The sequence below is a fragment of the Manis javanica genome, chromosome 16 (genome assembly GCF_040802235.1).
Source record: "Manis javanica isolate MJ-LG chromosome 16, MJ_LKY, whole genome shotgun sequence".
Lineage (NCBI taxonomy): Eukaryota > Metazoa > Chordata > Mammalia > Pholidota > Manidae > Manis > Manis javanica.
The window spans coordinates 7,508,022-7,521,837 of NC_133171.1; the positions used below are offsets into that span (position 1 = coordinate 7,508,022).

General features: G+C 45.7%; 1 long non-coding RNA gene across 1 annotated transcript; it reads left to right on the forward strand.

Moving 5' to 3' along the window:
* The first annotated feature begins 554 nt into the window (after positions 1-554).
* LOC140846849 (uncharacterized) lies at positions 555-9,638 on the forward strand. Its single transcript, XR_012126347.1, has 3 exons — positions 555-721; positions 9,079-9,178; positions 9,255-9,638. It is a non-coding gene; the product is annotated as an uncharacterized lncRNA (long non-coding RNA).
* Positions 9,639-13,816: the final 4,178 nt, after the last annotated feature.

Consider the following 13,816-nt stretch of genomic DNA (forward strand, 5'->3'; position numbering starts at 1 on the left):
ACACAAACTAAGGCTTTAACCCTGTGTAACATTGAAGGACTTGCTCCATGGAAAAGAAAGATTTGAGTCAGTATCTTGTCCGTGGCTGAGTTTCCTTTGGTGACAGATTAAACCAGGTTGTTGCTTGTACTTGACTTTGGCTTTGGATATAAATACCTGAAGTATTTTCATTTTCATTTCATCTCAACCATTCATAAAGTAATTTCATTTTCAGTGTGCATAATAGCCAACAAAGAGAATTCTGTTCACCAGTTTTTCCCATCTGACATTGAAAGGCTGTTCGTATAGTCATTCCACCACTCACCAACGCTATGTCAATATGCCTCCTGGTGAGCGTGAGCATCAGTGTAGTAATTCAAGTTAACTCAGAATAGGTACTTGACTATTATACTTCACAAATAAAAGACAAAGACAAAGGGTTTAGACAAATTATTTACTACATATTTTCAGCAGAACATCACCGAGAACCCTGGGGTGGGGTGGGGTGGGGTAACACCAGAAATACAAGAGAAATTTTCTCATCTGGGGGAAGTTTCATCTTCAATGCAGGCCTTTTAGGTAAATACAAAGTGCAGAGAACAATGTGTCACATTTTCTTTTTTCTTTTTGTCACAGCTATTTTTAATTTTGATTGGTCCAGAAGTTGTGGCATTTCTGAGATACTATTGGACCTAGTTACAGCTCTATGTACATCCTGCCCTTCGCAGAGAAACGTCTGGACGTAAGCTTTTCCCTACTTGTCAACGCATAACACGTCCCCGTCAGCCTATCAGCATTTATCCCCATGAGATTTCCTTTATAAGCTGGGGCACTGGAGTCAGATGGTTGAGGGCAAGCCTGGCTTGTAAGTATGAGATATTGGGCAAGTCCTCCACTCTTTCTAAGCCTCATCTGTTAAAAAAGCACAATAATGGTGCCAGCTCACAGGGCTGGGTAATGATTAAAAGAGATTATTCACATAATGCCTCAGCCGGGATCCTGGCACCCAGTAAGTTGTGGCTGTATTTACTATCTCTCCCCTGCCAACCTCATCCTGGCTTCCTACAGAGCAGAGCGCCTCAAAGGGTGAACCCGGGAGCCTCAGCATCTGTGTCCCCTGAGCATGTGAGAAATGCAAATCCTCCGCCCCACCTCAGACCTGCACAATCAGAATGTCAGCCTGAGCGGGGGCCCCAGATCTGTGCAGACAGCTCTCGCGGAGATTTGCACGCATGGTCAGTTTGAGAGGCACCCATCTGGAGATCCTGGTGTGTGACTCCTCACCCTCCACTCACTGCACTCTCGCCCTGCCCCACCTCATTCCTGGGAACAGTCTGGGCTGCAGGTGTGGGAAGAAACTAAGGTGGGTTCTGGGAAAGGGTTGTTGACTCAGTACTTCCGGATGGGTAGACGAAGGGTGTGGGGGGGTGTTGGCCCATCCTGCCTCTAGCACAGCCAGAAGAGGGGAACCCAAAGGATTTCTGAGTGTGCCCCACAGAAAGCTGGAAAGCTAAGCAGGCCCGCAGGGCAAAGGCCCGACCCCTCAGTAAAGGGGAGGCAGACCTCAGGATGCAGATGTGCCAGCCGGTGTGCCACTGGACTCCCTCCGCCACAGCACGTATCTCCCGCCTCTCACACTGCCCCTTCCTCAGCTGTGGGAGGGAGCCCTGCCCTCTGGTGCTGTGCCCGGCCTCCTTCCTGGCTCTGCCTCTAAGACACCCCCACCCACGCCCCCTCCAGCCATGCCCACCCTTGGCATCGCCCATTGTGTGTCATAGTAACTAGTTAGATATTTGCCTCACCTGGGAAGTGGTGAGCACCCTCAGACCAGGATTTTATTCATTCCCTCAACCACTATTTACCCAGTGCTTACTTGTGGCCAGGTTTTTTCTGGGGGGCTGGAGACACAGCTGAGAACAAGGATCACAGCCAGCACCCCCAGTCCAGGCAACGCCACCCCACCAGGCTCACCCACTAGGCTCCTGGCGGTTCCCTGCTTCTGCTCTCACCATTCTCCACTTGTCTCCCAGAGAGCAGCTGGAAACAAATCACTGAACTTCCCTGCTTGAAATCCCCTAACAGCTTCCAGTCAAGGGTAGAACAGAATCCACACTCCTTCCCAAGACCAATAAGGCTCTGCAAGCTGATCCAAGTAGCCTGGGCTGACTCCCTGCTCCGACCTCCTTCCCCACTGTTCCTTCAGCCTCCAGCTGTTCCTGCCACAGGCTTTCACCCCTTCCTCCTGCTGGGATGCTCTTCCCCAAACCTTACTTTTGGGGACGGCTTGCTCCTTTCTTCTCATCAGAAGATCACTCTATGTAATATAACCACTCCTGCCCCCACCTAACTCCAACACCCCCATCTCCCACTCTGCTTTAGTTTTCTTAGTAGCATTTATTATGGCCTAGAATTGTGTTTGATTACTATTACATTGAATATTTGAATATGCATGTTTCCCTTTTTTCTATCAGTCTCTTTCCTTAGAATTTAGAAGTTCCCTGGAGGCAAAAACTTCACTGGCTTGTTCACTGTTCCATCTCCAGTGCCTAGGCTGTGGCTGGCACCCAGGAAGAACTCAATAAATAGTTGTCGAAGGAATGAATCAATGGACAAACAATTGGATTTGGAGATTGTACAATCTCTTATTAGATTCTGTCCTGGAGTCCGTTCTTTTCCCCTCAGGGAGAGGGGAGAGGCTTTTGAAATGTTCAGCAGGCTGAAAATAAGATTCTCAGTCCCAAAGTTTGGTTAGGATGTAAATGACTGAGCCCTGATGATACTTGATGGCCCTTGTAGAAGCCTTCAGGATGTCAGAAAATAATAGCGCATTGTTACAACAGCTTTAAGGGAGATTTGCTATTGAATATTAATTAGTCTTGGAATAATAAACATTTACTGGTAATTTTCTTACACTACAGATACGACTTGAAGGGGTTTCAAAATATTCTTTGGAGCCCAGAGGGCCCCACAACATGGGTTTCTATCAGGTTATTTGCCAGAAAGTACTAAGTCTGGGCAGGTGAGAATAAAGCCTCAACTTCCTTAATCTTAAAATCGAAACACAAATATGAAAGTCTTTGTGATAGAAAACTTTTTCACAGAGGAAAATGTTTATCTGCACCTACTTATTATGTGAACTCTCTCTGAGGGTGGTCTGCAGAGAGAGGAAGGGTCTCTCTCAGTCCGAAGTTAGAACAGAAGAAACAATTCCTACGCCCTTGGGTCTAATTCCTCCCTGCTCTCATTTTTCTCTTTCTTCCTTCCTCTCTTCCTTACTTGTAACATGGAAATGTAAAAAGTTTCTTCTCTGCTTGTTGTTTCAAAGTCCCAAAGGGAAATGTAAACAAACTTCTGTCCTATCAGCGGATTCTGTGTCTGACACTTAAACAATCAGATCAACCCACAAATCTGCAGGATGTTCACTTGAGAGGCTCAGCGACTTCCCAGGTCCCAGCCCAGCAGAGTTCTTCCTGATTCTGGCAGAGCTCTTTATGCAGAGATGATATAAAGAAGACTTTTACAATGTATCATTTTAACACATTGTCAGATCACAGCAGAGCGGAGGACCCTGGAAGATGGAATTACTACATCATCAGGAGAATGTTTCTTTGGTATAACCAAAGAAACCATTTTCTTTGCCATTTCTAGAAATTATGGAAAGAATTTTCCAGATTAGCTTAAGTTGCTCATGGTCTGCATCTGTGTCATGAGGACATCTTCCTTAGAAGACTGAGTGTTCTTGATTTCCTTATACTTTAAAGAGCTTATTTTTCAGGTCTTTGTTCCTCCCATCAGTGATATCTTTTGGTTGCAAGTGAAGAGAAACCTGATCGCAACAGGCTTAAGCGAAAAAGGGAATATGCTGGCTGGTGAGAGCAAGCAGTCCAGAGTCAATTGGGTGTGGCTTCAGGTGTGATTTTATTCAAGCCTCAAATGATACCACCCAGGCCCAGTTGTCTCTTACTTTTCCGGGTCTGCGTCCTATGTAGGAGGCTCTCCCTTTGCAAGGAGGGTGCCACCAGCTCTCAAGGTGAGGGAATCCTGGGTTCAAATACAGTAGAAAAAAGAGAAGGTCTTTGGCTTGGCATTCCCAGGCAAGGTCTCAATAGCATCTCGTGGTCTCCGACTGTCAGCTAAGAGGCTGCCCCTGCACCTCTAGGAATCATATTGCTAGGGGTGTATGACATGCTGATGGCTTAGACCCAGGTCAGGAGATCACTCCAGAGGTAGTTAACTCTGCCTAAAGCCAATGGGCTGAGAATGGCAGGGGAGTTGGGGATTTTATCAGGAGGAAAGGAGAGCTGGATATCCAAAGCCCCAGAACTCCACGACTGACTAGCTGTATTTGCATAGACAAGACCGGCTAGAGGAAGTGGTGCAACACATATAATTTCTAAGGAATCCTCCAAATACAATCATACTTTCCTTTGGCACAGATTTAGCCAGAAGCAGATGTTTCCCAACTGGCATATTGTCAAAATCACTGGAGGACTTGGACTCAATAAGTCTGGGTTGGAACCCACTGTGTATGATAAATCTGGCAAACTGGATCATTTTGAAGATGATCCCAGGTGCTTTGGAAGATCAAATGGAGATGGGCATTGTCCAGGAGACCCCTGTTCTCGGCAGGGCCAGCTCCGGTGAAGGGATGAAGCAGGCCAGTTTGTCTGTGTCTGAACCTGAGCCCCACCGCCTATAGCATCAAGCTCAGGCCTGTCAGCCAGCTGAGGACACAGGCACCCTTTGCAGTTCATCTCTTACTTATTCATCGGACTGGATAAGGCGCTTATCCCTAAATGCCCTATTCCATTCCTGCTTTTCTGTCTTGGCTTAGGTCATTTCCTCACCTTATACCGGTGGAAATCTGAAACCACTATTGAAAATTCATCTCAAATCAGTCCTCTCTGAAGTCTTCCTGATGACCCACCAGAAGTGATCCCCTTACTCCTCTACCCTCTGTCCATACCTTTACCTTCTGCCCTGTGCTACAGTGTTCCATGTGGGCTTCAATTCCCCTTTCAGAACAATAAACCCTCGGAAGTCAGAGACCATGGCGGCCCTTGCATCTCAGATCTTCCCAGGTCCTACTACTATCTGCTATGCATAGGGCGCACTCAATTTATTTCTGTTGTTTAGATCAATGTCTGAACAAAAAGAATGCTTGCACCTCCCCTTTCTTCCTCCTCCTCTGTTTTTGGCATTTTATCTTTCCCAGGATGTCTGTTCTTGGAAAGCTCTAATCAACTCCGGTCTGAGGCCTTGAGCTTTCTTGAGTTACTTCTGCAGGGTTGCTTACATTTTAAGAGGGTGTTGTTGGGAGACAAGACATTTTAATGTTATCATCGTGAACCGAAGCAGAAGAGGAGAGACCTGGTGTACAGAATCCAGGACTTTCTCCTCTCTGAGAGCAAATTCGTTTCCCGAATTTGCAACGTTACAAACTGAGGACAGAAGCACATGACAGTTAAAATAGTAGGATGAAATTTAGGAGGACAGGCAGGGTTTCTTTTTTAAGTAAAAGAGGAAACCCAAAAACTACTTAAAAAGAAAAGAAAAGAAAAGAAAAATGTGTATAGATTTGAATACAAAAAAATTAGAAATATCTGCATGGGAAAATATATCCTAAACAAAGTTGATAGATGACAGGAGGAAACATTGATGATACTTACAACCACAGAAGTTTGCCACTTGATAAATGCTTGCAATTTGATATGAGAAAGCTATAGGCCCCAACTGAAAAGTGGACAAAGGATATAAACAGGTGATTTATGGAAGAAAAAACACAAATGGCCAGAGTTTATGTAAAGATGCTGAGCCTCACAGCAGTCAAGGAAACAAAAAGTGAAATAAACCAGAAGTCTGTTTTACCCATCCAATTTGCAGAATTTGAAACAATCCATAACACCCGGAGCTGGGAGGGTTGGCAAAATGGGCATCTTCTCCATTGCCGGTGGGGACATGAATAGCTATAAATGTTTACCAAAGTTATTTGGAAGAATCTATAAAATAAATGATGTTTATAGCTTTTGATTGGACCGCTAATCCTATTTCTAGGAATCTGAGCAATAAAAGCTTACAAAATGACAGCACCAGGATGTAAGACTACAGGTAGAAAGATTGTCAGCTTTGTTTAAGGTCGGGGGTGGGGGTAGGGGAAAGGAAAGAAACACTGAATATCTCATCATAAAGGGATACACATTCTAACCATGGCATATCATGAGTAGAAAAGGAAGAATGAGTTAGATCTATAAGTAGGGCAGATGACCATGATATGTATTGATATATTTTATTATATATTGGAATACCACTTTTATTAAAACTCATAGAAAAGGAGAAAGGAACCCCCCCCTCCGCAACCGTATGTGTTTATATTTCTGCGTGTTTATAAACCCACGGAGAAAGGTGTGAGGGTTACACACCAAACAGTTAACATTGTTACCTCAGGGGGTGGTTACAATGCGGCAGGCAGGCCTGCCCTGACCATGGAGAGGGCATGGGCCCAGCGAGGGGACAAATGCAGCTCGGCCTTGTCTGCTCCCCTGCTCTTCCCTCTAGTGCCCTTGTGCATCTGAAGAGACCTCATGCACGTATGTGCTGGCACATCAGCCTGCCCACACCTCACAAATGCTCCTGGGCCAGCCTGCCTGTGGGAGAACAAGCCCCAGGGGAGGCTCCCTCTGGCCCTGGAAGAGGCCGTGAAGCCATTCAGGAAGGGAATTCTAGTATCCTTGGTATCCGGAGTGTGGTTTAGAAAGAGAGTCACAGACTTGGGTGGGCCCTGGAGACTCCTGTTTCATTGGTGAGGCTCAGTGTTCTGAAGCACAGGGCTCGGGAGAGGGACCCCAGGGGTCCATGTCTAATGTAGGGGGAGGTAATAGGGGAGTGGGGAAAATAATTAAATACACTTCTTTATGTATCTCTACAGTATTGACTTATTGCAATAAATATTCAGGGATTAAAAAGAAGTAAAAAGTATACTTAAAAACATTTTAAACTGAAAACCAGAAATCTACCAGGGAAAGAGACACCTAGATAAGTTAATTTCTAATGGTGAAATCTCAGGCCCCATGGACAGCATGGAGGTAGGAGAAAGTCTGAGAGCAGCTACCACTTCTTCATACGTCCTCACTTCATCTTGCCATCCTAATTTGTTGACTTGCTATAAAGCCATAGGGCATACAAGGCATGGGGTCAAGCACACAGACATACATACATGTTTTAGGGGGAGAGTATCCATCTGGTTTATCCAGCCATCAAATACTTACTAAGGGCTCCTATGTGTCAGGCACAGTTTCAGATGCTGGGAAAATAGCAAAGAATAGAATAGCAAAAATCCCTGCCTTCGTGGACATAGACATTAAACAAGGTACGTAGATAAAAGCACAAGTGCTAGAAAGTGCTAAAAATAAAGCCAGGAGAGAGTGAGGGTAGGGGATTGAAGTTTTACCTGGTGTGGCCAGCAAGTCTTACCTGGGATGAGACATGAATCCAGAGCTGTAGGAAATGAAGGAACCAGGTCCGGGTTGAGAAGCAAAATTAGCTGAAGTGACAGATTTGTGCAGCTCATGCTTTTGCTCCCTGGAATCCATTAAACAACAAACCAGATGTGAAAAGATATGGAAGAAACTTACATGCATATTGCTAGGTGAGAGAAGCCAGTCTGGGAAGACTACATATTATATAATTCCAGCTAAGTGACATTCTGCAAAAGGCAAAACTATGGACAGTAAAAAAGATCAGTGGTTGGAGGGGGCAGGAGAGGGAAAAAAGAGGTGGAGCACAGGGGAATTTTAGGGTGGTGAAATTATTCTGTATGATAGGTATGTATTTAGGGGTGGTGGATCCATAGCAGTACGCATTTGCCAAAACCCATAGACATTTACAACACAAAGACTGAAACTTAGTATGTGGAAAGTAAAGAAAGAAATCATCTGTAAGGTCGGAGAATCCTTGGAAGGGCTGCAGACTGTGACAGGAGAATCTAACTAATAAAAACTTAGGAAGCAACCTCATTGAAGTGGGTAGGGGAAAAGGAGCTGAAAATGTAATAACAGTAATCCTGGGGAGGGTCTGTAAGGCTAAAGGCAAGAGGAACTGTACATAGAGTTTAGTTGACACTAGAGTTTAGTTGACAAAGGTGTTTTCCACAGTGCTGTGGGTTAACAATGCTGATATGTCTATACAGGTATTCTGGAATTGAACATTTAATAAATGGATGGCGAATGGTAGGTTTCTCAAGTTTGGGGTGGGAGCTTACAGATGAGCGAGGGGAGGAGGCTGGAATGATCCACATGGTAGTGGATTAGAGTTGGAGACATCAGCAAAAAATCATGTAACTTAACATAGACACAGTAACATACAGAAATACTAGTAGATACATGTATACATATGGGTTGATATACCCACAAATATTTCTTTCAGCTCTGTGTACTGAGCAAAAAGGAAAGAGAAAAAGATACTCTGGATGAAAGAGCACATCTAGTGGCAGATCTTGATTTTTTTCTCTAATAAAAGGAACCAGAGCTCCTTAGAGAACTAGGACTGGGGCAGGAAATATGTAAGATGAGCCTGGGGTACCGTACAATGCCAGAAGGTAAAGAAGTGCTCTCCACACCCCCAAAATTGATGGGTGTATGTCAAAGGGGCACAATAGCCAAGCAGAAGAGCTCCCAATGGCCAAACCTGGAACCATTTGGCAATAAAAAAGTAGCATTTGATTATTATCCAAAGTATAGAATAAACATCCACGAGTGCATAGATCGCTATAGACACTTTACCCTCAAGGAAGAGCAAAAATTCCCATATAGGGCCCACCTCCTTCCAAAGAGTAGGGTATGGAAAAGGAGATGTGATTGAATTGCCAGGGTCTTGCAGGGGAGGGTCTCCAGGAGACTGGAAATGTAGGGAGCCTTCCTCTCTGGAGTTGGGGGTGGAATCCTGCCGGCCTTGGGTCTATGGGTCCTGGGTCAGTGGGAGCCCTGGATGTCCCAGGGCCAAGATTTGAGTCAGGCCCCGGGCAGGGGAGGCGGAGAGGGACTATGGTTTTCATGCTTGGAGGGTCTGTGGCAGCAGCATTCTCAGGCTGGCCCTCCCTTCCAGGACATGTCCAGGACCAGCCTCGTTCCAGAGAGCAGGGTATGGAAAAAGGGAGGAGAAGAGTCACTTTACAGTGGAGAAACCTGTCAGCCCGGTGATCAAGGTCAGCATCAACCATGATAAGCCATGTTGACTATGTGATGAGAAAGGCACTTCACCTCTGTGGTCTCCCTCCCTAGAAACGGAATCCCCAGCTAATCATGAGAAGAACATCAGACAAACCCAGCTGAGGGACACTTCACAGAATAGCTGTTGCTGTCAGAACCATCAAGGTCACGGAAAACAAGCAATGTCCAGGAAACCATCATGGCCAAGGGGAGCCTAAGGGAAACATGACGACTCATGCCACGTGGGCGCCAGGGTGTGTGTGATGTGGACCAAGGAAAAATGAAGAGAAAAGCTGAGGAAATCAGAATGAAGTGTGGATTTTTGCTATTGGTGTATCAGTATTAATTGCAGCAAATGTATCACAGTAATGTAAGATGTCAGCAGTCAGCCGAAACTGGGTGTCTGGTATACGGAGACTCTGTACTGTAAATATACAACTGTTCTAAAAATTTTAAGTCTAATATATATATATATATATATATATATATATATATAATCTTAATGGTTGCATTATACACATATAATACCTGTAAAATTACACTCATGATTTTTAAACCCTAATTTTGTTCAAGGGAAATGTAGCCAAGAGCTTTTGTACACGTGCACACCAGACATTTCCAGCACTGAAACTGGTGGCTGGGCTCTTCCCAAGCCCTCAGGCCTTTGGGTGGTTCTGTGGCTTTAAGGGGCTCTAGAAAAAAGGTGGGACTCTCAGAAAACGAGTGAACTCAAAACAACGCCTGGGAACTTCTCCTTAGGCCCCCAACCTTCCATAACAGGGGCTTTGCTTCCGAGAACCTGAGACGGTCCTGACACGGAGAGATTCACCCACGCCTTCTGGAGGTGGAGATTCACTAGTAAGGCTCAGGCTGCCCCCATGTTTGGGTGCAGTTACCTGGGAATGTGTTAAGTTCCATCCCAAGTTTATTATTTTAGAGCCAGCCTTTGAGCATTAAAGAATTTCACTGGCTTCTGGTAATTTTATTTTCTATCTCCCAGGAGGAAACTGTCAATAATTTACATTGTACAGCATAGGGTTATCTAATAACTCTGGATTTTCTGCTCTAAGAGAAGGGAGTAGTGTTTTTTAAGGGGGAAAAAAAAAAACCACTGCTCCTCTCTTTTGGGGGTGGTAGGGGTGTCAGAAGCTGGCCCTGGCTGGGCTCAGGAAGGTATCGTCCAGAAGATTATGTGGAAAGGAGGGTGGAGGGAGGGTTGTGGGAAAGCTGGCATGGAGTGTAGACGTGCTGGAATTGTCCTTCCAAGGGACTTATTCCTTGCACAGACAGCCCCGTAAAGAGAAAGGGAAACCCCTGGTGGCTAAAGGACAGACCCTTCACCCCTTCCCACTGGCAGTTCTTGAAGGGATTGTAGTTGTTTGCCTTTAAAAAGGAACTGAAAATGCTCAGAGTGCTTTGAATGACTCACACCAGCCTGATGTATTTGTAAATATCTTTCCTTGGAGAGATTTAAACAGGAAGCTTGGAAAATCTGTTTCCCCAGCCATTGCATTAGTGGTTGAATTATGCTTCTGGGGAAAAGCAAAAGATGGACTGATTTCCAATTTCCTTCAAGGTGCCACCCCCAAACCACGCATGGTGGCCGTGAAGCAGGCGCCAGAGAGCGAAGCTCCAAGAGGCGCCCCTTCCCGGCGGCAAGTTCACACAGTCTCTCTTGTGGGTTCAGCGCCTCTGCCTTGAGCAGCCTCTTTCCTTGATCTTAACATTCCCCTCATCCCATCCCAGAATGCTTGGGCCATTTTTAAACCTCCAGGTGCTTCTAGAGTCTTTTTCACTGCCAGGATGAAAGTGTGGGAAGATGTGTTCAAAGCCGTAACTATAAATGCCCCAAATGAAGTTACGCGGTCTTATTTTTGCTTTCTCACCTGACACTGCTGACCCTGCTGACCCTGTTAATCTGCTCTGTATGTATTTTACATTTAATATTTCTATTGCATTCTTCTCCCATTTCCTGATTCTTTACCAAATTTCTAAGTTCAAGTAGGTGGTAGGTTAGGTCAGATCTGTCACTTGATGGAGCTGTGTGGCGGGCCGTGGGGTCAGGGGTGGGCTGCGTCTGCCCGGGATGCGTGTGCAAGAGCCCTCTAGGGGGGTGGGGCAGGGCAGCAGGGTGAGTGACAGCAGACTGGGGCGGACAACGGGGAAATAGACAAAGTCGTGGTTTCTTCTCATGCCTTGGGTGATTTCCAGTCGTGATGGAGAGGCAGGCGGAGTTTTCCCTCGTGATGTTCTTTGAGTGAATCAATTCCCACTTGAGAGAAAGAATAAGGAAGAAAGCAAGGAAGGAAGGGGGGGGAAAAGAAACTTGTGAAAAAAATCTGCGTGTGGGATGATGGCCATCTGTGGGAAGCTTTGCCTCCGCATGGAGCGACGTGTTAAGTCAGAGTCAGGGAGCAGGGGCAGAGCTGTCCCCTCTCTCCTCTCCTCGCTCCCTCTTTCCTTCTCTCCCCCTCTCTCCTCTCTTCATTGCAAAGAACTGGGTGTCTGCCCACCCAAAGCTGGCTCAGGGAGGAAGCAGTGTGAGGAGACTGGAAAGAGCAAGAATCCGGACACGCTGTGATTTCCAGCCCTTATGCTGGGAGAGGAAAGAGCCGTTTTCCTGCTCCTGGCGGGGTCTGGGTGGAAGGGAGAGCCGTCTGTCCTCTGAGTGGCCCTGACAGAAGGACGGAGCCCATGCGTGTGCTGTCTCAGGGCCCCGGGTGCGAGCCCCATCCGCGCTGTTCGGGATTAGGTGGAACATAATACATGTAAGATGCTTGTGGCTTTTTCCAGACACGGGGCCACTTTCCAGCTGGGAAGCAGCTTGGAGGAAACAGGGTCATTAGAGTCCCACCCGGGAGGGATCCACACCCGCTTTCATCTCCTGCCCTTCCACTGTGGCTTCTCTCTTCCCATCCTGGTTTTCTTCCTCTTTCCCCCTTCTTCATCTTTCACCCTCTACTCCCTGTTTCCTTTCTCCCTCTTGGCTTGTGCTCAGCTGCTCGTCCTTGTTCCTTTGTCCCTTTCGTTGCCTACACTTTGCTTTTCTCTTATTCCTGCCTTTTCTCCCCCCTTTCTTTTATTTTCTTGGTGATCTTCATGCTTCTTCATGTTCATCACGTTTTTTTTTACTCACCTGTCGGCTGAAATGGATTGCAGTTCTCATGGAGAGGAAATGCAAGCTGTGCAATTAGAAACCAGCTCTTGCCTTCGTGTTGCTATGAAGGGGTGGTGGTGTTTTAATACAGAAGAACTGCCACCACTGACTGAATACTGTTATTAATTTTTGCAACAGCCCAGCTGAGTAGCATGATAATTTCTGTTTTGCAGATTGGGAGACCCAGGCTCGGACACCAGTCTTGCACAGGTCCCCCTACATGTTAGAGTGTGGAGTTGAACCCAACCCTGGATAATTCTGAAGTTTCCCTGGCTTTATACAGCCTTTAGGATAGTGCGCAAAGCAGCCCCTAATGCTAGGTGAAGGAAGTGTCTGTGGCTCAATTCAAATGCCTAAAACAAAGTTCTCCAACTTTTGCCTGCTGGGCTCCACCGCAGGGTTTCTGATTCCAAAAGTGGGGCAGAGCCTGGGGCTATGTATGCATTTCTAACCAGTTTCCGGGTGGTGCTGCTGGTGGCTGGTGAGCACACTTTGAGGACCTCTGGTCTAAAAGGCATTGACTCTAGAGTTAGGCGCTGGTCAGAAGTCAATCCCAGGTAGCAGGAAACATTTTCTAGACCCTGACATGAGTGCAGGGTGGGGTGTAAATGGAAATACATACTTTAATCCTGCATCGTCTCACAAAGGACCTGAGATTGCCTTGTAAAAATGACAAAGAGTTGACGAGTCAAATCAAGGAAAAAAAAAAGATAATAAGTAGTTTATTAAATTTAGTACAAACAGTTGGCATCTACTAAGGATAATTTTCCCTCTTTATTGGCAAAGCAATATGCACTTCACATTATTTTCCTGGTTGACTGCACTGTGTTTTCATTTTGGGAAGAGGACCTATGAATTTTATCCCCCAATAAAATTCTCCCAAACTGCCTTGTTAAGAATGTCTTCTTACTTAGACAAGTTAGGAGGTATGAGTTAATTGTTATTTATCTTTTTTATAATCTGCAAAATTTGGGAAAACGGCAATTGTGCAATATGTATTCACTGAGCAACTGTATTTGCTGGTTATTATCACTTATCATAGGAAGAAACCTTAGACACACAGGAGGGGTGATCCGCAAGACGGTGCCGTAGGATTCCTGTCTTCACAGCACTTACAACCTAGGCGGAGAAAAAGACATACATATAGAACAGCAAGAGGGGAATGTCTTTGACAAGAGCTCAGCAATTCCAAGTGCCGCAATTCACAAAGAGGAAAGGCCACAGCAGGCCGAAGTAGGCCCAAAAGGATGAACTTTAACTCCATAGGTAAAGGAGAGAAAAAAATTGAGAAACTTTAGAAGTTTTATATGAAAGTATACTTCTGTATAAACAAAAACCCGAACAACTGTGTTTGACACATACAGAGCTGTGGCCTGTGAAAAAGACAACTGTGACTGCTGGCAGAAAACATGGATTGAACGGTGGACTTGCCACTTACTATGGAGTGCCTTGTCCCAGTCACTGACCTCTTGCTTTC